Raw genomic sequence first — 26,488 nt, 5'->3', positions numbered from 1 at the left:
TATGTTGTAATCCTGCCCCTATGACTTACTATCTGCCCTATTTTGTGTCCCAGATTATTTCTGGAGGATCGATGTGTTTCATTTCTTCTTAAGTGACTGCTCTCAAATTGCTGCTCAGGGTAATCTCCCTACCCACCACTCAGTTCGTGAGGATTCTACAGTCCCCACCCCAATTGGGTAATCTCCTTTTCAGGTTAATGATGGGCGGGCCTAAAAGTGCTCTACTCGGATGTCCTTGCAAACCTTTGAATGGCTTGCATCAGCTGGAGACATTCACGTCTCTATATATATTTTTTTTTATGGTGTCTTTAGTTATAAACTTTAACATATATACATATTTACAAACATATTTAAAACAAGGATTAGTACTAAAGAGAAAGAAGAAAACATTATCAAAGAGGCCATAAAATATCAGCCTAATCAATATAATACAGAAAAAAGAAAACTTAAATTCTTACAGATGTGATTATTAAAACATTATAATTCCTTACAAGTCATGAAAAGAGAAACATGACCCACTAAAAGAAGTAACCTATATCACAAATATTGTTATCACTGCTAGTATCAAATCCTAGACTAAATCATATTAGGGCTACATCAATCTTAAAATGAGCACTTGCCTTCACCAGAGGAACCAATCATGGTGTCTTATCCTGGCTCACCAGCAGTTTCACGTCATCCTCAAATGTGCGTAGAGATTCATTTGCATGTTGCCAAATTTGGGTGATGGCAATTATCAGGCCTTTATTATACCCTGAAAGGCTTCTAAGCCAAACCACCTCTGAAGAGATATATATCATAATACAAATTCAAATGTTGCAAAGTATTTATTATATAGAGGTCTCATTTTGACACAGTAGGTCAATGTATGTCCAGCAGATTCTATGCAGTAACCATCCAAGCATAGTCTGCAAGTTCTCATCTCAATACCCCTCCACGCCCCGCTTACTTCTAGAACATTCAGACGGTTAAGTCTTCAATCCATAAAGATTCTGCGGGTAACAGCAGAAGCCTACAGCTTTAGATACCTTTGCATTTGTTTATACTCAAAGGGCATTTTAGAAAAGGTGCGCAAGGATTGCATAATCGCTACCTTATCATGGCTGGCAACCCAGTCCCACTTCTCGGTGGAATCCTTAAGGGATTTTAACAGTGCGCCTTCACCATATTCCCAGTTGGGAGCCCAGCCTATCGTGCCACTTATAGCTAAGCCTCGAGAGTCGAAGCGAACAGAGTCCATAAATATTCGACTCGGCTCGACCCAATTCAAGCCAGAGATCTACAGGGCTCAAATGTGGATAACGCATTTGAAATCCATGTGGATTTTAAGGAAGGACGTGGCAAATTCTGAACATGTTTTTAGTGCACGGGATGAGATGTGCTTTCATTAACAGCGGCAAAAATAACTCATGCAGTATTCTCAAACGGCGTCAGATGTCCTTTGTCACCCCTTTTGCACCCTTGTACCAATAAGTGTGTGCTTCCAAGACTTTCAAGGCGCATCTCGATACCCACAAACAGGTGGTTGTTGAAGTAGAAAATTGCGACATTCCCCTCTGCCTTTTTGGAATAGGAGCAAGGGGATGCACAATGCATGGCAGGGACATTGCCAACCCTGTCATGTATTCTGCTTTATATGGAACAGCAGTGGTTTGAATCCCTGCTGCACCACTTGCATTTCTATCCCTCAATCAAAGCAGAGATAGAAATGCTTTTTTGTATTTAACATTTTACAATGATTCCCTCTATAAGGCCCTACCACTGAAACATGTCCTCCTAGCACCATATGGGTGCCCAAAGCCTGCTTTACATGAGTGTTGGGAGTGCAGAGCACCTTTGTGGATAGGGTGGCATTTCTTTTGGGTGCAAGAGATGATATTTACATGCACATCTCATCATTTGCGCTCAAACACATGATGCCCTAGTCTCAAAGGAGGTCAGCATGTGTGCATCACTGACACGCACCTTCCAATGCCCATTTTAATTCGCTTTGCACATTTGTGCAAATAAACAAGTGCTTTTCTGCACTTCAGGGTACATCCTGAATCCGCAAAAGGGATGCACTTTGGAATGCTCAGCAAATGGTCACACACCCCTGTGCCTACTTGATATAGGCACGGAGGGATGCACAATGCTTGATAGGGTCATTGCTGACCCTGTCATGCATTTTCTTTTGAATGAAACAGCAGCAGTGCATGTCCCACTTCAATTTGTAGACCTCAAACAGAGATAGAAATGCACTTATTTATTTGGTTTATCATTTCAAATGATGGGCACCCACGCGGGTGCTGGGAGCCAGTCGTAGTAGTGCACGCAAGGGTGCTGACCAATGCATCATTTGCTTTGCCGCCCAGCCCACCTGAAACGCACTGGTCACATTTGTGGATCAGGTCATCTGTGGATTTTTTCATGAATGCGAATAATAAAAGTGCATCCTCTGCAATTTGTTTTTATTTGCATTCAATTGTATGTCTCTATTGTATCATTTCTTTAGCTACCAGTAATACTGATATCTATGATACTGGCCCAGTATGCTAGAGCTGTATTTGAGCCGAGTTGAACCATCAAATAATTAATTCTATTCAAGAAGCTGCAAATTCCTATTCAAAAGTGTTAAAGCATTTCGAACCTGACTTCCAAATGGTTAAAATCTGTTAAGTCGAGTGGACGCATTATTGTTTTGATGGGCTCAAATCTTTTTCGAAAAGGTTCACTGATCCCTAGTTTGGGATTTTAGGGGGTCATTACGAGTATGGCAGTAAGGGGTTAATGGCGCCGGCAAGGATGCTGGTGCCGTTAAACCCTTACCGCTGCATTACGAGGTTCCCTCGCGGGACACGCTCAGAATGTCCGGTGAGACCAGACATCTTTTGCGGGACCCTCAAGGGGACCAGGGAGATAATAACAGGCCCGTTATTAGCTCCCTCCCCATTCCCATTGAGCCCTATGGGAGCTCGAATGGGAATGGGGATGGGTATTTTGAATGGGGACTTACCGGGACCTCCAAGGTTGGAATGACCCGGAAAGTCCCCATTCAAAGAACCCGGACACGAGTTTGGAGGCAGCCATGGCGCTAATAGCACCATGGCTGCCTCCAAACTCGTAATGACCCCCTTAGTCTTCTACAGACAACATCCTAACATTTTTAGCCCTACAATGTCACACTGCCCATTGTCATGCTTTGACATTTTGCTCTGAAGGGGATTGGGCAGTGACCTGCCAAGTAGCCAACATGAAGAAAGTCATTTTTATGTTTGACTATTACCTGCCACTTTAGCGTCACCTATAAACCCAAACCGTTTCATAGTAATGCAGAGCAGAGGAAGATGGGACGTGGGAAGGGGCACATCTTGTGGACGTTGCTTGGACTGTTCAACATCTATTGACCCGCCCACTGCCATGCTAATCCCTATGTCAATTTCCACCCACTACCCACCTGAAGCCACCCCTTGAAATCTTCTTGTGCCAGTCCTTGCACACAGTAACATCAAACTGGCTGCCTTAATGGGACTGTCAGTGTACGTTTTTAGCAGTCTTCGGCCACTGGATTAATAAGCAAAAAGTTTGCATCCACCACTGTAATTTGTACTGATTTTCTGTTAAAAACTGACATTGGCACATCCAAGGGTTTCTTTGTATATGGTTACTGGATAGGCATTTGCCAAACACTGACAACATATGCCCAGGTGCTCACACCTTTTGGCATCTGTTGCGATTTTATGGCCATGCATTACCACTAAGGCAGTGCTGGCAAACACCTTTCCCATGCCTACACAAAAGCTGAAACTATTTGCTTTGCCAATGCCTGTCCATCATGCACAATAAAGTGCAATTTTCAAATGTGAACCTTGATCTGGATTAATGAAAATGATTTAACAATCCATAAATGACCTTACACTTATCTGGGTTGGGATCAGAGTACATTACATCCAGTAAACACAAGCAGAAGTTACGTGCACCTTTTTTGTGAACGATCCTACATCTACATGACATTTATTCATGTATGAGTGTGCACCATTAGCTACATAGCGGGCCCTTGGACATTCCTTGGGTGCCTTCATTGCTTCAAGACCATTCTTCTCTCACTGATGAGGATGGGCAGCAGGTATAGATGCTTCTGGCTATAAAGCGGGCAATACTTTCATTCTAAACGTCCCTCACCTCAATGGTTGTGGCTGCATTGATATCATATTTGCTAACATTTGTAAACTCTGGTGACACTTGGTGGAACTTTTGACAAAAATCTATGCTGCACATTTGCTTGGCCTTCATGTTTCCTGAGATCATGGATTTGGGGAAACCTCACCTGGATGAAGCGGCCGTTCAATTTCACATCACTGTGCCATTAAGCCGTGTGGGTCATTGTCGTGTGAGTCTATGCTCATCCTCTTGGAGCTGACATGTTGAGATCTTTATCCCAAGACTGCTTGTCTCTCATCACGACCTGCACAGATCAGAGTAAGATCTGACCGCATGTGATGCACATCACTGCCATCTTCCCAGTGGCTGCAATACTCCACCGCTGCTGCATGACCCTCCGTGGAAATGCAGCAAAGGACATGTGCATTGTGTCAACCTCTCTTCACTCTCTTTTGGATGTTTAATTACCCAGTGCATGCTTAGTGAATAAGAACAGTGGACAATTCCCACTGTGACATCCTGTCTGAATGCCTGCTATTCCCACTGTGACATCCTGTCTGAATGCCTGCTATTCCCACTGTGCCATCCTGTCTGAATGCCTGCTATTCCCACTGTGACATCCTGTCTGAATGCCTGCTATTCCCACTGTGACATCCTGGCTGAATGCCTGGTATCCCCACTGTGACATCCTGTCTGAATGCCTGCTATTCCCACTGTGACATCCTGGCTGAATGCCTGCTATTCCCACTGTGACATCCTGTCTGAATGCCTGCTATTCCCACTGTGACATCCTGGCTGAATGCCTGGTATCCCCACTGTGACATCCTGTCTGAATGCCTGCTATTCCCACTGTGACATCCTGTCTGAATGCCTGCTATTCCCACTGTGACATCCTGGCTGAATGCCTGGTATCCCCACTGTGACATCATGTCTGAATGCCTGCTATCCCCGCTGTGATATCCTGTCTGAATGCCTGGCATGCCCACTGTGACATCCTGTCTGAATGCCTGCTATTCCCGCTGTGACCTCCTGGCTGAATGCCTGGTATCCCCACTGTGACATCCTGTCTGAATACCTGCTATTCCCACTGTGACATCCTGTCTGAATGCCTGCTATTCCCACTGTGACATCCTGTCTGAATACCTGCTATTCCCACTGTGACATCCTGTCTGAATGCCTGCTATTCCCACTGTGACATCCTGGCTTTTTGCCTGGTATCCCCACTGTGACATCCTGTCTGAATGCCTGCTATTCCCACTGTGACATCCTGTCTGAATGCCTGCTATTCCCACTGTGACATCCTGTCTAAATGCCTGCTATTCCCACTCTGACATCCTGGCTGAATGCCTGGTATCCCCACTGTGACATCCTGTCTGAATGCCTGCTATTCCCACTGTGACATCCTGTCTGAATGCCTGCTATTCCCGCTGTGACATCCTGTCTGAATGCCTGCTATTCCCACTGTGCCATCCTGTCTGAATGCCTGCTATCCCCGCTGTGATATCCTGTCTGAATACCTGCTATCCCCACTGTGACATCCTGTCTGAATGCCTGCTATTCCCACTGTGACATCCTGGCTGAATGCCTGGTATCCCCACTGTGACATCCTGTCTGAATGCCTGGTATCCCCACTGTGACATCCTGTCTGAATGCCTGGTATCCCCACTGTGACATCCTGTCTGAATGCCTGGTATCCCCACTGTGACATCCTGTCTGAATGCCTGGTATCCCCACTGTGACATCCTGTCTGAATGCCTGGTATCCCCACTGTGACATCCTGTCTGAATGCCTGGTATCCCTACTGTGACATCCTGTCTGAATGCCTGATATTGAACAAAGAAAAACAGTGTCCACGGTCTGGACACTGTTTTTTTTCTGTTCTGTACTATTACGGGCTAGTATTAGGGTTGTTTTACTCTCCCGCGCATTTCACTAATTTTGACTTAATCATGAGTACTGATTCTATAACTGACATGTGTGCTTCTGTATCAATCTCATGAATGCCTGATATTCCCACTCTGACATTCTGTCTGAATGCCTTCTATTCCCACTGTAATGTCACGACTGAATGCCTGGTAACCCCACTGTGATATCTTTTCTGGAGGCCTGATATTCCCACTGTGACATCCTATCCGAATGCCTGATATTCCCACTGCGACATCCTGTCTGAATGCCTGATATTCCCAATGCCTGATGTTGAACAGAGAAAACCAGTGTCCGCGGTCTGGAAACCGTTTTTTTCTGTGCTGTACTATTACGACCCAATATTAGGGTTGTTTTACTCTCCCGTGCATCTCACTAATTTTGAATTAATCATGAGTACTGATTCTATAACTGACAGGTGTGCTTCTGTATCAATCTCTTAAATGCCTGATATTCCCACTCTGACATTCTGTCTGAATGCCTTCTGTTCCCACTGTAATGTCCCAAATAAATGCCTGGTAACTCCACTGTGATATCCTTTCTGGAGGCCTGATATTCCCACCGTGACATCCTATCCGAATGCCTGATATTCCCACTGTGACATCCTGTCTGAATGCCTGCTATTCCCACTGTGATATCCTGTCTGAATGCCTGATATTCCCAAAGCCTGATGTTGAACAGAGAAAACCAGTGTCCACGGTCTGGACACCATTTTCCTCGGTTCTGTACTATTACGACTTAGTGTTAGGGTCGTTTTACTCTCCCGCACACCTCACTAATTTTGACTTAATCACGAGTACTTATTCTATAACCGATAGGTGTGCTTCTGTATCAATCTCTTGAATGCCTGATATTCCCACTGTAGTCTGATTGCCTTATATGCCTGCTCTGACATCTTGTCTGAATGCCTGATATTCCCCCTGTGACGTCCTGTCTGATTGCCAGATATTCTCACTGTGATATCCTGTCTGAATGCCTGATATTCCCATTGTGACATCCTGTCTGAATGCCTGATATTCCCACTGTGACATCATGTCTGAATGCCTGATATTCCCACAGTGACATCCTGTTTGAATGCCTGATAATCCTGCTGTGATATCCTGCCTGAATGCCTGATATTCCCACTGTGATATACTGTCTGAATGCCTGATATTCCCTCTGTGATATCCTGTCTGAATGCCTGATATTCCCACTGTGACATCCTGTTTGATTGCCCGATATTCTCACTGTGACTTCCTGTCTGAATGCCTGACATTCCCACTGTGACAATCTGTCTGAATGCCTGATATTCCCACTGTGATACCCTGGAAGAGAATTATGGCATTCATAAGCAACTGCTGTGACAGGGGAATACAGCATTTTGTTTGCCAGGTATTATTTGTTCTCCTTTTTAGGTTGCTGGGGGACATAGAAAAACAAATACTATTAGTAATTTTGTATTTAGTTCTCCATGCTGAACCCCCTTCAATACTTTGCCATAAGGGGCAGTACAGAGGGAGAAAGGGATTTAGGTGGGGCCATGCACAACATAAATCTTTAGGTGTGTAGCTTTCATCTATGAAGTGTATTCCACATTGGAGTTCCTAGCTACATCATAAACAAGTCAAACTTTGCTGTTGTTTTATATCAGAGGCCACTCTGAACCCCTCAGTGCAATTTACCGCCAAGCCTGAGAGCTACCGATCTATAATTATATATGCACCCTCACACCTTGATTCTCACTAGAAGCCTGTCCTTTCCTATTGTGTTTGATGTAACTAAATATGTGTGTTAGATCAATTTGTGCCAAATTCATGGTTATGAGGGTAACTCATGTTTTAAGAATAATATCCAAACACCAGCATGGTTTCGTCCCATTAAGCATTCAATTTGCAGTCAGTAGTACACTGTAAATGTTAGGCTTGCATGAAGTGGAAATCTGCCAACATAACTGGAGAAAATTCTAAATATATATAATTTTGCGAAATTGCAAACAATTTGATTGTTTCTGTTATTTTGCCTCTGGTACGGTTACTGTTAATAATTACCGCAAAAAAAAAAACAATGTTTTGGATTTTTATCAAAAAAATTGCACACAATTCGAGTAAAGAGTTTTCCCAAATGGGGCCTGGCTAGATAGAGCTGTATGCTTGTGCCTCAAGGGAATTCTATAAATAAGACACAGATACTAATGTTGTAGATACAATATTGTATGTAGTGGGTGCTTATTTGTGTGGACTAATCCAGTCAGCCCACCGTAGGGGCCTTATGGAACGTTAAGGAAAAGGCAAGAACAAAAGGAAAGAACTCTTCTATCCAAGAACGGAATGGGCAGGGCAGAAAATATTTAAAATCAAAAGAACCAATAAAGAAGGGTCAAGAAAAAAAAGGAAGAGACAGAAGCGAAGGAGAGAGCCCTTGGGGGCTGTGGCCTTGAGAATCACCCCAGCGCCTGAAGAAACTTCACAGCTGGGCCTTGAGAAGAAGATGACTTGGCCAACTTACTGTGGGCCTGGGCTGTGTGCCTGGAGCAGCCTGGGCACCCACTGTGCCATGGCGACTGTCAGCCTGCCCGGGGGCCAGACCAGAAGATAGCCCCTGCAGACCGTATGTAATGCAGCACATGGCCTAATTGGGGACGGGCTAGATAGCAGCCCAGGGATTTCTTCGCTGCCCTGCCAGCCTGACATACATAATCCGGGAGGACTTTCTACACTAGGCCTGTCCCAATTGGCCCCGTAGCGGGCCGTCAAGGGACATGGCCACGCTGCTTCATCTGGGCCACATGGCCTACGCGACTCCCATGGGGTGGTGTTCTCTTCTCCCCCCAGCACCCACGAACATTGAAAGGTTTTTTTCTTTTTTTTAATCTCCATTTGGCCCGCCTGGTCTCACTCCTAGTCAGGCTCCATGGGTGCCCCAGCTAATCTGGGCACACAGCTTGGGCCCACAATAAGTTAGCAGGGTCACCTCCCTCAAGTAGCCCGGCTCTAACGTTCATCTGGCCCTGTGATGCTCTTTAAGACAGCGCACCCCAGGGAGCTCTCCCCTTCTCTTTTGTCTCTTGCCTTTTATTTTGTTTTCAACTATTCACTAATGGTTCTTTGTTTTTCAAACTCTGCAGAATCTTTCCTCCCCTACCCAGCCCATTCTTGAGCACGGGGGCTCTTTCCCTTTGTTCTTCTCTTTTCCTCAAAATGCCATGCAACTCTACGGTGGGCTGCACGGATTGGTCCATACAAATGAACAAGAACAAACACACACTACATAAAATATGTCATCTACAACCCTGGTGTCTGTGTCTTATTTCTAGGTTTCCCTTTAGGGAACAAGCGTGTTGCCCTATCTAGCCATTCCCCATTAGGGTAATGGGGCTACACTAGTTTTCAAATAAGAAATTCTGCATAAAATGAACTGGTAGGATTTTCCATCTGCAAAGTAAGTGCGTGCTATGCATTTGCATGTAAGCGGTCCCCTCCATGCTATTTTGATTTGTTTTATCAGTGGGTATGAATATAACACTACAATCCGGGCAGAGCCAGGTTTCCTTGTTATATTTGTACCCTTTAACAGAGTGAATAAAAAATGCTGCCTGCCATATCCATGCATGGCAGATGACATGTACATCGATTCCTATGAAATCTGCTGGATTTGGGCAGATGCAAAAAGAATTGCAGATTCAAAGCATCTCCACCCAGAACAAAATCAGTCATAGGTGGAGATACTTTCAGGCTTGTTATATGGAGTGCATGATGGTAGTGGAATCAGTTTTTCTTATCCCCACTCCATTTCACAAATTTTGGAAAATCCATGGTGGGTAAAAAGGTACGACATCCTTTCATCGCGGGATGTTTTTTCGCAGAGGTTTTTCTGCTGATTTTCTCGAATTTTTAGGGGGGTCAGACAAATATATATATGGGGTGTGGGTTTTCGATAATAGCACAACAATTAAAGGGGATGTGGGATTGGGGGAACCCCCCAAAGAACCCCCCAAAAAGAAAAAGAAAAATTCGATGAGTTTAAAAAAAATGCCAATAATGTTTTACTCATTGTTTTTACTCCCTGTCTACACCTTCAAACCCTTCCACTAACCATATTGAGGCCCATCAGGTATAACTGAGCATTGCGACATCTGATGGAATATGTGAGTACCCCACTCCATTGCGTAAGACAGATAAAGCATGGCACGTCCACAGCGTATTTCCAACCATATTTTGTGACAGTGCCAGCTCTTTTGGAGGCTGGTGCCAGGTCATCTTGTTGGCACTGGTTTAATTTGCTCATCAGTGGCTTGTAATATCCTTTCCAATGTGGACGGTATTCAAATGTTGTCTAATTAGCTATAAATAGACGGAGGCATAGTGCAGCCATCATCACACAGGCAGGCCCCAGCACTAGACTAGTTCATTTACAGAGCACATGCCAGTTCACGGCAACCTTGAACTCCATGGCTGCACCCTGACAATGAGCCCGAATTTCCATGTAATCATTTGCATACTATTAACTGGCAACGCCTTGCCAAGGGCTGCAACTCCCCTTTTGTGACTGTGGCAACCTTTCGCTCCTGCACGGATCGGAGGCCATGTCCGGGCTGTCCTGCCCGACAACCTCCGAATGGCATGAACGGGGAAATAATGGCTACTTGTCAGTCTTAAATTTGCTGTGATGTGGCCTGGCATTATTAACTGCAATTTCGCTGTCACAATCTGCTCCGGTCGCGACATCTGATCCATTTTCTCTTCTCTTCTCCAAAGGCGACAGATCAAATTTGGCAACTGCAGATTCATGTTCTCTTCGCTGGGTGTCCGCTGTGCTGTCAGATGCATTGAGTTCTCCGGGCCAGATGCTGCAGCTGTTTAGGGAGTAGTGGAGGTTTTACGAAAAATGAATATGTCGAAAAAAACACCTCCATAAAGGGCGACACGGGGTACAAGTCTCCATAAATGGTGATATTTGGGAAAGGCTTCCATATGGGTGATATGTGGAAAAACAACATGTACATCTTCTGATTTGTTGTAAAACTCCTCCCATATGAGCTGATATGTGGGAAAATACAACCTAAGACCAAATGTGGAGATCTGTTTTGCGAAATATCGCCATAGGTGGTGAAAAGGTAGAACATGCCTTCATGTGAGGTGATATGGGCTGAAAAGTCTCCATTTGGAGAGATATTTAGTGATGTGTCACTTATATGTGGTGATATGAGGGGATACACAGCCATGGGTTGTGCCTTGTCGTATTTGGGGGCATACTATGCGATGTAGTGGGATGTATGGAAACGCCCCCTTTGATGTAACATTTGTTGAAGCATATCAATACAGGATTTGATTTGTGCTGAAATACCTCCATATATTATGACATATCGGGAAATCCTCTATATAACAGGTGGCATGTAGGAAAATACCTTCTGAAGAAAAACAGAGGGGAGCACAGAACAGCAGACGGGGTTCATGCAGCATGTGTTGATGACTACCTTTAAAAATGTGGATGTTACTCAACCTACACATGTATTTGCTTTCCCTCTTCCACTGAACCCTTGTCCAAAGCAGTTGCTTTCAATAAAGTCATGCACTGACTACCCATTTTCTCAAAAAGCAATCATAGGACAGCTATTGAGTTGCCTGAGTGGTAAGATCTGTGTGTAAACTTAAAATCTCGAATTTGAATCCCAGTGAGTCTGTGCTGACTTTCATCTCTTGCAAGTCAATAAAGTGTCTAGTGCCGGGGCATCTGTTATGTAGATTGTGATTGGGCGAAGGTGGTAGTTGGCCAGGTCTACATTCAGGTAGGTGTGTTCGCAGTCCGTGGAGAGCATCTCCACTGAACAAAGCATACCTCTCGTAGCATACATTTGTATTTTTGTATTAGCACATATAGGCCCATTTGCCTTTGCTTGGTACAAAAGTAAAATCACAATACACATTAATTATATAGCTGCAGTTATAAAAGCAAACAATAAATACATAAAATACAGGGAAATAGAAGATTAAAAAGGTTGTGCACAAATGTAACAGCACAAAGCGATGTCAGTTGTCCTCACACCAACCGATGCTTCATAAAACTTGAGCTGCCAGTATGAGCTCCAAGCTGTCGTCATAAAGGATGCCACATTTCCATTTACTTTCTCAAATTGTCCACCTTAAAGGAAAGGTGTCATCTCCACATGTTGTCCTGATCTGCACATCTGTCATGGTTCTTAAAGTGAATCTTTCCCAGGAGAACTGGCTACTGTTCTGCAGGAGTACAGGTATGAGTCTTACTTTCTAAACTTCTAATCAGCCCCCACACTACTATTTAAACCAGCAGTGATCTCAGACATAGAGGTGGAACAGGCATAACCTGAATAGTACAACTCCTTTTGCCTCTTTAATGTAGCATGGGCAGAGAGCAGGCTACATTGTTTAAGAGGGGTGTGAGCCAGCAAGGAAGCATCCAAAACAACTATAATACTGTGGTAGCAAAATAAAAGAAATGCCCATTCAAGAGTCTATAACACTACAAGACTTTGATCAAACTAAAAGGGAACACTAATAAAAACACTAACAACCCACTTGCCCCTGTCATGAAATGCATAGAATATTCTGACTTTTGTTTGTAAGGGGCGCTCTTCGTATGAAGACAGTGATATGCAGGCAACTCTCTTTGCAGCACTGCTCACATTGTTAATACATGGACCTAATAATAAATTTGGCGGTGCAGTCAAAGAGTAGCAGTAATTATGCTACCACCACTTTTTTTAGCAGTATCAGAATTACTGCCACTTTTACCGCACCATAGAATTCTGAGTTTGACCTTGAAGTGGAGAATTTACCTCCAGTATGTTTCTGGAGGTAAATGCTCCACTTTAATGCCACACATTGTAGGATTTGCAGCACAGGATTACCGCTTATGTCAAATCTGCCGAAAAGCCCCATGGAGTCCCATGCACCCCAAAAATGGGGATTTACTTTGCCATACCACCATTTGCACTCCTGTGATAATTCCATGGGTTGAGTGCTGGAGCAAATGTATTTGGTGGTAATTGGCAGAATGTTTCCAATTTACCACCAAACTCATAATTGGGCACTAATGTCTTTTTGAAAATGTAAGCAGTGGGTTCCTAATTGTCACAATGGTCCTTAAAACCAGGCCAGGGGGATATAATCTCTGTACATAACTTTAAAACTCCTGCTTGGGGTCTGACAGCCTTGAGCCAGGACCTCAGAGTTAAGATGTTTCTGTTGGTTTGAAAGGAGGCAAACACAGTGGTGTTAAAACATTAGTAATCGGTTTGAGACTCGACGGAAGCTTGGAAACAGGAAATGTGTAGATCCGCAAGGTTTCATTGCTCAAGGATGTGTCAATGCGTTGCTTGCACAGCAGCTACGTTCTGCTTTGACTGGGAACAAAGATACATGGCTGCTCTCAAAACTGATATAAAGTTGAAGATTATGGCACTGAATAACTAACATAATGTGACTGACCGTGCAACTAAATCTCACTCTTGGCCCAAGAGTGAGTCTTGGGAATATCTTCCATATGCTCCTCAGTGGGGTCAAATACCTAAATGCCTAAATATGTGTCTGAGTTCCTTAATAATATGATCATGTGTCATTACATGTGATTCAAATGTAACTTGTGGCTCTCTTTAGAAGTTATAGGAGGCTGGGCTAGGCTCTCCCTAGGGCATAGGACATGTAGAGTATGCCAAATAAATCAGAGTGAACGGATTAAACATCTTTTCTTGAATTGTTCAATTATAAGGGATCTGCGTATATAATATTTTAGTACAATATAGAATGTAACTGATTGAGGATTTTAGAAGTGGTAATTTATGAAGCTGTCATTATTATTATAATGCACGATTCTGGTATAAAATGGAAAACTATTATGAATAACATTTCATCAATTATTTGCATAATGGTGAATGTATGACTTGTATTTATGATTAAATATTAATGATTGGATTATTGTTTAACAGGTTATCTGTTTTTATAGCAAAAATCCACTGAATAAAATGAAGTGTTTCACCTATTTTGTAAGATATATGCTTATGCATACAATGTTTTTTCGTGTTAGTGACCAGTGTCAGAACGTTGCTCTGATGTAACGATTTCCTCCACAGAAGCCATGAAGAAAATGAGTGTGTGCACAGGACCAGAGTAGAAGTGGTAAACCCTACTAGGTATTTCCTGGTGCATAGGTTTCTTATAGACGTACCCACTGCTGAACGATTGGAACGTTTAGAATTAGGTTCTGGGATCACATGTGCAATACAAGGATTTGAGAGAGGGGATGACTGCGCCACAGGAATGCACCATGTGCTAAGTTATGGAGTCAAGGAGTTGGATACAGCTATTCTCAATCAAGAAATAAAAGGGGGACATCCCAAAAAAAGCTTTCCATTATAGGCATTGGACTTGCTACCTGATGCCGTAGAAAACACTAGCATAAGAAAAAATCCAACTTTATCTACTCTGGCTGTTGCTTTTCACCAAGCAATGAAGGCCTTTGTTGTCACCCCTGTTTAACCAGGTAGCTATGCCAACTATGCCAGCCTGAGGCTCTTCTCTGGAAACCTGTCTATTTCCAAGGGAGAAGTTGAATATCAAGTTTTGCGGATCAAGAACACAAAAGTCTGAAAGATTGGAGGCCATGATGCCACAAGAAGGATGCACATCATGGACAGGCTAAGCAGAGCATCACTGTTATTCCATCCCCTCATCCCTGCCATCCAAACAGATTGTCAAGCTGAAGAAGTCTGGAGAGTGCCTTTGGCAGTAGAGATTGTGGTGCTTAAATTCTAGAAACATTTTACGCAACTCACCTGGAAGAAGACAAAAACAATTTTGACTTTGTAAGGCAGACTGATAAGCTAGTACAGTTAGCACATCAAAATAAGGACATTGCAGACTGACAAATCAAATTATATTGGCTGCAACAGACCCTGAACGAGCAATATGACTCCAGAGGATCTTGTGGTGACTAAAGCTGAAAGACTCAACTGACAGTTTGCCAATACAAAAGGTCCCAATGAAGGAGGTCAGGACCCTGAAGGGCGAGCTGGGCAAGGGACCACCAGAGATGGTGTATGGCTGTGTAGAAACTCACAAAGACACACATGAAGCCCTAAAGCATCAGTTAGCAATTTGCAGCGGGGACTTAGTACCCAAGAGACTAGCTCATCTCCACCTGACTCAGGAAGAGGATCAGCTTCTCATCCAGAAAAAGAAAACACCAACAGTTTCACTGGGCACATGATCCTTATGACCCCCTTTAGACTGGTAGATTCTCCAGGCTGCACAAAACATGGAGCTACTGCTGCAAATATGGAGGGCCTGCAATGAGAGACTGACAAAATGAAGTAAATTATCAAAATATTGTGGAACAATGTGGTGCCTTAAACCCAGACGCAAGAGTGGTTTTGGTAAATGGCAGCAAGGTTCCTGAAAAGGAGCAGCCAGAAACTCCAACCCAGTAATCTCACAATTTATAGCCCACAAACTATCTACGCAGCACCATCTGATACATCTGTCATATCGACCCGTGGACCTACCAAGCTGGGAAAATTAGAAAATGAACCCATGTTATCATAGTATTACCCAGAGGACTACTGAGACCTCCTATGAAGGCACCAATGACCGTGGAAGGACTACAGTCTGCTCTATAGCATATCACAAGTCACAATCACTACTACAAGGTTTACCCAACTCACCTGCCACTGGACCACCAGAAGGGACTATAGTTTCTTGGTATATGAGATGCTGTTTTCCATCAACAAGGGTAAATGCCTGTGAACAAACTGCCACAGGGAGTAGTAGTAGCACAGGCAGACATTACCACACTAACCCTCATCTGTAACCACCAAAGCACAGAACCCAAAGTGTTTTGTTCGTGTTAAGCATCAATTCATCCATAACTCTGCAGAAAGATGGCAAGGATGCAATATGACAGAACCCTGAGTATGCGAAGAATATGTTGGCAAGCCTACATGAGGCAGAATTCAGGGCCTCAAACATTATGGCAGTAGTGTTAAAACCTCTGACTTTCCAGAATTCTGAATGCCTTAATACTGCTGGTTTTTGATCTTCGCAGATGAAACTCACCAAAACTGCCTGTTTTTCTGTGGAGGTAGTACCCTCCACTTGCATTGTGGTTTGCTAAGAAAATGTCTGAACTTGCCCTTATTCTGGAACTTAGTGTGGCAAATTAACTGCACCAGTTGTCCAATGATGAATATTGGTTTCTAAACCATCAATCATCCCCACACCTCTAGTTGTGGGGTATAATTCTAGCCCCATAATGACAACCTAAAAGGCTAAACTGGGCCTCCAACGCGAGGTGTAAGCTAGCCGATTGAAAGAGGCCCATTTGAACATGCAAGCCAGCCTACATGCATAATAGATAGCTGAGGCCTAGTGAATGTGAAAAGTAGGCATCACTAAACATCACCACAATGGAAAGGTGTAGGAAAGTGTTTCTTAGAACTGTAATATTGCTCAATGTGCACAATGGATTCCAAAAAGACATGTGTTTCTGCGGATGCTGACTTCATGTATAATGGGAAAAGGCTCTTTCTGACTGAGAAAGACAAACCGTTCCATTGAATTCTATGCAATACAAGACTGTGATCTGGAAATCTAGGTGAAATTGTGCCTGATATCAAAAAGCAAAGCCAAGCAATATATTTCATTTAAAACAAATAAAACACTTACTTTGCACCACACAAACTGACATTATTAAAATGGAAAGGCCTACTTGATTTTAAATTGTACATTGGTTTCCCATGTTAAATAATGGCCTTTTTTGTGGACCGTTCAGAAGGAACACTCATGTATTTTCAACCATCAGATTAAAGAAATATATTTACACATGGACAGAAGGCCCAGATGCAATGTAAAATGTTACATGTAAAATACATTTCTTTTGATTTAAAAATCAATTTCTTTCAGAATCGTACATGTGGCTTTGCTTTGCAGCTTTTGCACTGTCCTTTGAGAGGGACTGTGTTATCTGCGTATGACCCCTGGAGACCTTTGGCTGATGCATACAAGGAATGTGCTCTGTTTTCAGTTAAATGCAAAAAAATACAGCGTTTTCAGATCAAAATTGTGGCAGACGGCATGTAAGGAAATACTGACCTCTCGGACTGTTTTTGCCCCAATAAACTGGCTCTCAGTTTCAGACAGAGAATTCCAATGGAACTTCAATGACTGTTGCATAAAGATCCAACATGGATAAGCAGATGTCCAGGTCACGTGACTTTAGGAAAATGAAACTGCCCAAAGACTTCTATATTAATATATTGCTATGCAATAACATGGGACTCAATTTCCTTAATAAAAATAGTTTTGTGCACTCCTTTGAGCTCATTCAGGACTCATATAAAAGATCATAAAAATCCAGTCAGATGTATGTAAAGGTCAACTTCTTTTGATGTGTGGAATTTGAGTGATAGATTAAAAGGTGATTGTGGCATTTCTATAAATGACCAAAATTTGAAATTCGGTGATGTGATGGAAAGCTAAATTAATATGTGTTCTGTGACATTTCATATTCATAACTATTTGGGTTTATGAATACACAGTGAAAAAGGATAGTTTACTGTAGGAAGTTTATGCAGTGATCAAAGTTTGTCCCCAGAGCCTGCAGAAATTGCTGAATCCAAAAATGTATATATTGTGGTGGTTATCTGCAAATTGAAGAACGTTGTCATATTGTGACTTTTAGCGAGATGAACATGCAACTTTAAATGTGATTTTAAAAATATGTACTTCTCTCCTTCCCTCATTATCCATAATCCAAACTTCCTAAAACCCTTGCCCTATTGGTTGGCATAGGCTGATCTGTGGGAGGGAGAGGAAAATAACTGTCCAATCGACTGTGTGGGAATATTCATAATGAGGATGGTGTCAGATGTCCTATATATGGTTAATTCCCTATGACCCTGGGACAAAAAGACAGAAACACTAAGAGAGAAAGAATGGGGGACCGAAGAAAAGAAAAGAGGAGACAGACAGTCAGACACTTGCTGAAGACTTTTGCTTGGAAAACTGGGAGCCCTGTCTGAGGTAGACAGCCTACCAACCTGACTGGGCCCTGCTGAGAATAGCTGAGTTGTCTTCACATTTGGTGTGAGCTGACTCCTACTTATTCCTAACTATTTTCAAAAGAGGGTCCTAAAACTTGGCTGGCCTCCTTAGGTAATAACAGAGATCTCCTGTGTAAGTAGATATATCCCAATGTTATTGAATATGCGGGAAAACGACCTGCCTTAATCATTTCCCTTAATTGTTCCCATTGATTCAATTTCCCAAAACCCTGTCTTTCAAAAGAAAAGGCCACATGAAATTCCCAATATGTTCCCACTCCCTACGCCGTGCCTTTAAACCAAGGGGTGTCACATCTTACTGATGTCTAGATGGGGTGCTGGGAGAAAAGAACATTCTGAAAAAGAAATTAAGCAAAGCATGATTCTCCAAGATACAACCTCTCTCATGAGAGTGCACATGTAACACTCATAGCATACAGGTCTGAGACTGCTTTGGGTTAAAAAAGGAACAAAGGTGATTTTAAATGACTTTGGACCTCATTCCGAGATTGCCGGTAACCCGCAGGTGCACCACGGCTTGCCACTGACGGCTTTCCGCTGACCCATAAACACTGCATCCCACTCCTGGGGAGATGGAAGCACCAGCCCCCTTGCTAATGGCGCTGGTGCTTCTGTGATGACTCTGCTTACCAGGGCTGAAGCGCCTCGCAGGGTCAGACCTGTTGGGTGCTACACCCCCTGTAGGTAGACTCGTAGTGTGGCGGTCCAGAAACAAGGGTGCTGATAAGCTTACCAGCACCCTTGTTTCCTGACACCACACTCGGGATGAAGCCCTGTGTTTTTTTCAATCTTTCCTATGTGTTCATGTGCAATGTGCACTGTGATTAAAAATAAACTTGGGTTCATTGTAATTGAAATGTTATTCAGACATATCTGCTAGTGAATGACAATAAGTAAATTACACAAGTGCTGCAGTTATTGTGTTGTGCCACAGAGTTGGTGGCTTCTGTTATTTTGGTGTAGCTATTATTGATTCTGTAATGTAAATAAATATATACATATATATTCTTCTATGCACCAGTCTGGTTCCTGGCTTATTGGTGGCACAGACGGAGGAAGCTGAGTGGTGTTATTCATGTCAGGAATTGACCAAAATAAGAATACGTTAAGCGGCTTATTGAGCGACACCTGGATTGGGGAGGGAATGAACTCCCCCACTTGACGCTAGCTGTCGAATACACTTTTACAAAGTGGGGGCTTGTGCCGGGAATTGGTTGGGATGTTTGACTTGTGACAGTGACATTGGCATTGGAAACAGACTATTCATTTGGATGTAATTGCATTACAGTGGATAGAACATTGTATTTGCATTGTTAAGGTTCTGCTCACAATTGAACCCTGAGTGCCAGGGGTGTGTAAAGGGAAAATGTAAGATTGAATAGTACTGATTTGTAATTGACATTATGTGTGAAAATTAAGCAGGAACAGGGTGAGATGTTGCCCCAGAAGGTTTACAATGTTGCAGAACACTGTTCTAGATGAGCACCATATACATCAATGTTGCTATGAAGCACCTCCTATCCAAATTATTTATTAAAGGTGAATGTCTGGAGGAGAACATGAAAAGTGGCAAGCCAGGGTGTTGCAGGGGGTTACCTCTGTAAGAATCATGGTGTGTTACATCAAGCTCTAACAGACTTTTATATGACACAAACTACTTGTGATGAGCAGACTAAAATGGCTCACCTCACAGCTTGTATGTACTTTCATTTGCTGATAGTGGAAGAATGACATCAGAACAGTGTAGCCGGTGTGCAGAGTCAGACTGAGCTTTTGAATGAAGCCCAGCAAGAACTCAAGCAATTAGAAAATAAAGCACAACAGAGCCACATTTTAGAGTTAAAACAAGAAAGCATAATTGAGCAACTGTAAAATGAGTTACAAAAACAGCAACAAGAGAGTGCAGAGTGTGAAATGCATTTTTCTGCATTGCAAGATGAGCTTAAAAAGTGAGCACACTTCAACTTAAGCTAAATGTTTAGACTTCATAATAGAGTCTTCTTGGAGGACATTATGGCCTTCCACTTACAAATAAAGCAATTGAAAAGTGAAAATAGTTCATTAATTATCAAAGGGATTGTGTCCCAAAGTGATTTTGATCAGATGCACCAAGATATGAACACCTTGAAACAACAGAAAAAGCAGCTGGGGAAGAGTCAAGACCTGTTAAACGACAGGAATATTGTCCTGTCTCAGGAGGTGCATCAGTTAAAGGTGGATGCAGAGAACAGTGAGTCAGGTTCTGAGGAACTGACTGGCATTAGCTGAGAAAATGCAGAATGAATGGAGCATGTGAAGTAAGAAGAGACAGACCTATTGTAGGCAACACAGTACAGACATGTGCAAGAGGAAGAGATTAGTCTTTTGAAAATAGAACATTAAGAATATGTGCACCCAATGCAGTCCTCACAAAATGACAGTTAGTTCAATTGCGAAGAAATCAAGGGATTCAAAAGTCGATTGATGGCTCATAGTAACGTGCTCGAAGCCAATCAAGCACTTGTGTCAGAATTAAAAACTCAGGTCTCTGCATCTCAGCTAGAGACATGGACTGAGAAAAACAGGTGTGAGGGGTTGGCAGATTAAATAGAAAGATACAAACAGGATTTGAGGCACTTTGACCAGTCAGAGTATGGAAAAGCACCCTCTGATCAAGGAACAGACACTGCTCTACCAGGGACCTCACACCAGTTAACCACGACTTAATATGTTCAGAGTGCAACTGACCTCATGCATACCATTTATCAAGAACAAGGAACATGAGGCAGCTGGACTCACCGAGGCCTAGTCACAAGGATCCAGAAGACCTTATCTGACATTGATGAGTACTCACCATTACAAAGCAGAAGGGAAGGTGGAAAGACCAGTGTGTCCTGGGAAATCAAGAAAACTGCAGTGAGTACTTCTGACCATGAAGACTCCTATGATGAGAAGATCAGGATGTTGGACTGCCATAAAATGAAGTTACAAAGTAACTGTTTAGTCTGTGTTGCAGAGAAAGAAGATCCACAGCTTCATTTTAGGAAGAGTATTCTGAAAACATCTGCACATTCAAAGGGTTGGGGGGATGTCCTCTCCAAACCTAGTGGGAGGGATGAAGAGGATGAGTACTATCCTGCACCAGAGGGTGACCGCAGGATAAGAGACCATGAGAATCTGTGGTGACACATGAGTGAGGAGTCCAGACCCTGTAATTCAAGGAGTAATGTTCATGATTATAGAGGTAGGAAGCACCTAGAAGACAGGAAATGGAATACAAACAGTAGCAGCTCTGAGTCAGAAGGTGAGGTGCAGCAGAAATGAAAGAATTCCAAATAAAGGAAGGTTTTTGTGAAAGACCCAGTCTGACAGATCAAGCCCATACAGAGCTTCTTGACTCCCTACCATAAGAATGCAAAATATTCGGTATGGAAGCATGTACAGCTTTATAAGTAAATTGTATGAAGTTTGTCAAGTCAACATTATCCCCAGAATACTGCAGCTTCTTTGCAGGGCTGGATGAGTAGGATCACAACAAATGGTCCACCTATTAGGTGGCCATCTTGAAAAATAAATTCTACCTACAGAAACACACAGGAGGCCCGCAAGGCTGCATATAACCTGCAGTGTGGGGAAGACCAAGTGCCTCGGGAGTTAGTGCAGGATTTAAAATGAGCATTTGCGCAGGCGTCCCGATGTGTGAACAACAATACCAGCAAGTTCATAACTACATATTTCCATGTGCTCCCTAAACACATTATGACTCAATAGGTGCAAGACTTCCATGAGCATAGGATCCTGGCTTGGGTGATTGAACAGGCCACCAGGATCTATGAGGTCCAAAAGGCCTCTGAAAGTAAAAGTAACCCCAAATCCCCTGAAACATCCAACACACTTGCTGCTGCGAAGGTGGCTGAGGTGATGAATGCCCCTGCATTGGACTTGGAAATGGGGGACCTACAAATATTCATTCTGCCAGAAAGCAGAATGAAAGGCAAAGGAGACACTCAGACCTGGCCCAATCGCATTGGGAATCAGGCAGGATACCAGACAAATGAGCCTTCTGACCCTTCCACATATATAAACCAGTGATACAAAGGTACAAAACCCATACCAGGATATGTATATGCTCCCCTGGCACAAGGGGGAGCAATCGGGTAAGTACCACCCTGAAACGTCCCTCCAAGTTTCCATCTGGAGAGAAGTATTATTCAACCTCCCAACTTGAACTTTTTCCCGAGGTACCTCCCAGACCAGAATTTGCAGAATAATCCTCTCCTCTCTCTCCGCTTCCAGGACAATAGATCCCTGAACCCAGGAGAAGGGAGACTTACGATGGAAAATTATGAGGGAATCTTCCAACACCCAAACTACTCTGGGAGAAGGGACAGTTGTCCTTCCTGGGGGTGGGAGAGGTATGACCAGAGACCTCATTACAACCCAGAAAGTTTCCCAACTGGAGTGACAGGTCCAGCAACTGACCAACGACCTGGGTCGCATGCTGAGGATGCAGTTGAACCCTAAACTGGAACCCGCTGCCCAGAACAACCTAACACCCAGGTCTGATGTCCCAGGGTTCGGGGGAGGGAGGGTGGTGGCTGAAGGAAAATTCCATTAACCACAGGTTTCTGAGGAGGGGGCCTGTGTGGAGGAGAGATTCCAAGTCCTAGCAGAAGCTTCCTTTCCCACCAGAACAAAACCCCTGGAAACCTGAGCCTGAATATTAATATTCTACCCCCAAAATGCTAGAACCTAAAGAACAGAGGGTAAGTAAGGGAAAGCAAAAGTGAACCCACTTTGTGGAGGAACGCTGCATCATCCCATTTGAAGGAGAAGGTAAGAACATCTTCTCTTTCAGGGATGGGGGGGATCCCTCCCAATGCAAAATGGGTTCCAAAAGACCAGGATTTTGACTGGGTAAGTGTGGAGACTGACCCAGGACAAGAAAGTCTTAAACCTCAACAACATGATCCAGATAATATTGGAATAACTGAGGTATCCTACCTCCAGGCAGGTTCTGGGGGTGTCTCCAGGAAAAGGGGGGCAGCAAAGAATCGGGGGAAAAAGGAGAATCCCCCATTCCATCTGTTTCTGGGTGAAAAATCATTTTTACAGATTCCCAAACTCCAACAAAGAAGACTGCCCAAGATCACACCGGGTCAGAGTTCAATATAAATAAGTTGACTGCTGAACTGGCACATTATTCACATTTTCTTTTCCCCCTTGAGGAAAAAGAAGAAAGATGTTATGCTCTCATCAAGGTACAGGGTTAGTGTGCATTATTATCTCTGGTGAACACTGCATCCCAAGCCACCCTCCTGTCCAAAAAAGCCTTCGACCAACCAAATTCAAGAAGAGAGGAGAGTTAACAAATTCCCCTCACATCTCTTCCCGGACAACTCCAAGACTTTGATGGGATTGATATTTCCGTCGAAGGGATTGCGGATCTTGAAATGAAAATTGGATGACACAAAGTGAAACACCCGGTGATAGTCATGACTCCAGAGGGCATACCTTGTTTACTGGGAAACAAAGCACAAATTATGTGAGTTTGAATGGCACATACCACGTGACTGAACAATGTTCAGAGAAAGTGGAATTTCATTTCCTGAACAATGAGGTTGCAGACATCACTGCCATCTCTATAGGAGAACAAACTGGTGATGGGAAATCTTCTCAATTCTTGAAAATCAACCTTCCTCCCCGTTTAAAGTGGCATTCCAAACTGGAAGGGAATATTCTGAAATGTTGAACTAGTCCAAAATTAGAAGGAAACCCAAGTTCCATTAGAAGAGACACTGAAAACTCTGTACCCCTAGTGTATGTTTTGGGGTGCCTGTGTGTGGCCCACAGAGCAGGGTATGGGCTGGTGGCAGCTCCGTGCTGAATTTGACAAGTGCTCTGCATATCCTCCATGTTGGGATAGCCAGGCCCTGCCATTGGAATCAGATGATTTCTGATAGGAGACAAGATGGCCCCTGTGGCCTCTTACTTTCTATTATTACCTGTTACCTTGTTTTACTAAAGTCCTGGGAAGCCCTCACTCTGTCCCTTCCCCTGATTGGATGTTGGGTGGAAGTTCCATATATGGTATTGTGGGGAAGTCCAGACCAGTCTGCCTGGAGCCTTCCCAGTGACTGTATGTTTTGGGTACACCCTTGGGGTGGGACCTGGGTGAATGGACTGTGTGATCAATATACATTTCATGTTATGGGTGTCCAGTTTCTAGTGTGTGACAAAAGGAATGAGACATCTCTGCCTGAAACTGGTATGAATGCAGTGTGGAGTGCTGAATGTCTGGGTGCTTGTCTCAATCCACATTCCTTGTTGTGAGTGTCTGGATGGTGAAGAATGGCCTGAATGCGCTGTGAGCCTGATTGGCTGCCTGGCTGCATGAATGCCCTTCTGAATGATTGGCTGCTGAGCTTGGCTCAGCAGTGTGAATGAGAGACAGAACAGTATATCTGGGGGCCTCTCACTTCCTGGAATTGTTCAGAGCTGAAGTCGAAACTTGATACTCTCAAAGCCAAGCTGGAGGAAGGAGAATTGCTGCCCCTTTCCTTCGACGCAATCTGAAAGCTGTCGTGCCTTCGAGGACTGATCCAAGACAGGACCCGAGCTACAAGGGAACATCATGCACAAGCTAACCTTCACCAAGGCTCCCTGGAAGTCAGTCATCAAAAGGCTGCCGGCTGGAGACCGGAACTGCTGAGGAATCTGAAGTGAAGCACCAGGACCTTGAGGCTATCGACGACTGCCACCATCGACCGAGGTTCGGAGGACTGATTTAACCTTGTCGACAGGAGCCTCAACGGTCCGTTGCCTAAGACACTTTGAAATCAAGGACTAGTCTATGTCGCCGATGATCCGAGGAGAATCCGCTGGTGGTTTTCCCACCACCCGAAGTCCACAAAGACGCCGACAAAGATCCAAAAGCCACCCATGGTTGAGCCCCGATCGCTGACGCCAAATGCCGATGACCCGATGCCCTTGCTGGGCCTACGTTCTTCATTGACTCTTTGCGGCAACAAACTATCATCGTCGAGGTGCACCGCATGCCTCATCTAAGCAGGATGTCCACGACCAATCATCGATGAGCACCGCCAAGACCAAAGCAGCTGCCTAAATGCCATTGTTCACCATTTTCTTCAAGGGATCCCGATGCTCCGTGTCACCTGCCTTAAAGGGAGTTTACTCAAGAAGGATCCTTTGACGACCCGACGTTGAACTCTGATAAACCAGGTACATTGGGGTAGTAGAACATTTGTAGGAGGAAATACGACTCTGCTAAGTGATATATGGACTTTGTTTGTTTAATATATTATTTGCAGGTTGCCCAGGTGGGGGGATCCTCACACAGAACTATGTCTTTGGTAGGGACCCAGTATTCTGCCAATTGTTTAACTAACTTGTTTTCCTCCCAAGTCTATGTTTGATACCTTTTGATATTGATTTGTATGCCATTTGAATTTGTCAGCAATTGGTGCATTTTAATGGAGTCAAACAGTAATTGTGGTACCACATAGAAATTGTACATTTATCAATACAGTATTGACTGAACACAAAGTGTGTTATTGTGTATGTATATATTGTTAATCTTAGTTATATAAAGAACTGTGTTATCACTAACATAGTGTGTGGACATTCCTTTGTGGGGCCTTGGGGACTACACTGTACTTAAGAACCCGCCCGCATCACCTCCTGAGAGTTTAAGCCTTGATTGCTCGCCCCTAGCTACCGAATAGAGATTCTTGGCTGGAGTGCTCTGTGCTTCTACTATGCCATATAGAGGGCAGGAGTAAAGATAACCCCCCTACATTCTTTACAATCATCTCCAACAACAAGGTTCGTATTTATATCCAACACCCCTAGTCAACATAGAATATGACACCATTTGAATATTGGTGGATAACAGCGACCCCCAAAGTATCATCTTGCGTGTAGACACCTTTATTGGAAAGGTGATTGATGCCCAACATTATTCTATTGATTTAGGTAATGAAATAATTGGACCAATCCCAAATGACTGCTTCAACATCAGTGACGGTATTCCTCCAGAGAAGATGTTCACCAGACAAGGGGGAAACATCTTGATGTACTCTTCCTGCCCTTATGGGGTGGAAGAGGTGACCTACGACATCAGAAAAAATTAGGTAGTGTTCCGAGTCAACAATGACTATCTCACGTCCCTGGAACCTTCAGTCCAGGTCAACACCATAAAAAAATATATCTCCTGCCAACTGGAGGGTAGCACCAACATTTCCATGCCCAAGGTCTTTCCAGGCTTCAAGCAAACGGTCGAAGAATGGATCAATCTTGCTGATGCCTGTGGGACTGAGGAGCAAACACAGAGGCTACAACAGGTGTTCCCAGACT

The sequence above is a fragment of the Ambystoma mexicanum genome, chromosome 12 (genome assembly GCF_040938575.1).
Source record: "Ambystoma mexicanum isolate Mex_15411 chromosome 12, UKY_AmexF1_1, whole genome shotgun sequence".
NCBI lineage: Eukaryota > Metazoa > Chordata > Amphibia > Caudata > Ambystomatidae > Ambystoma > Ambystoma mexicanum.
The sequence above is the reverse complement of the archived record's forward strand: the minus strand, read 5'-3'. Positions refer to the sequence as shown.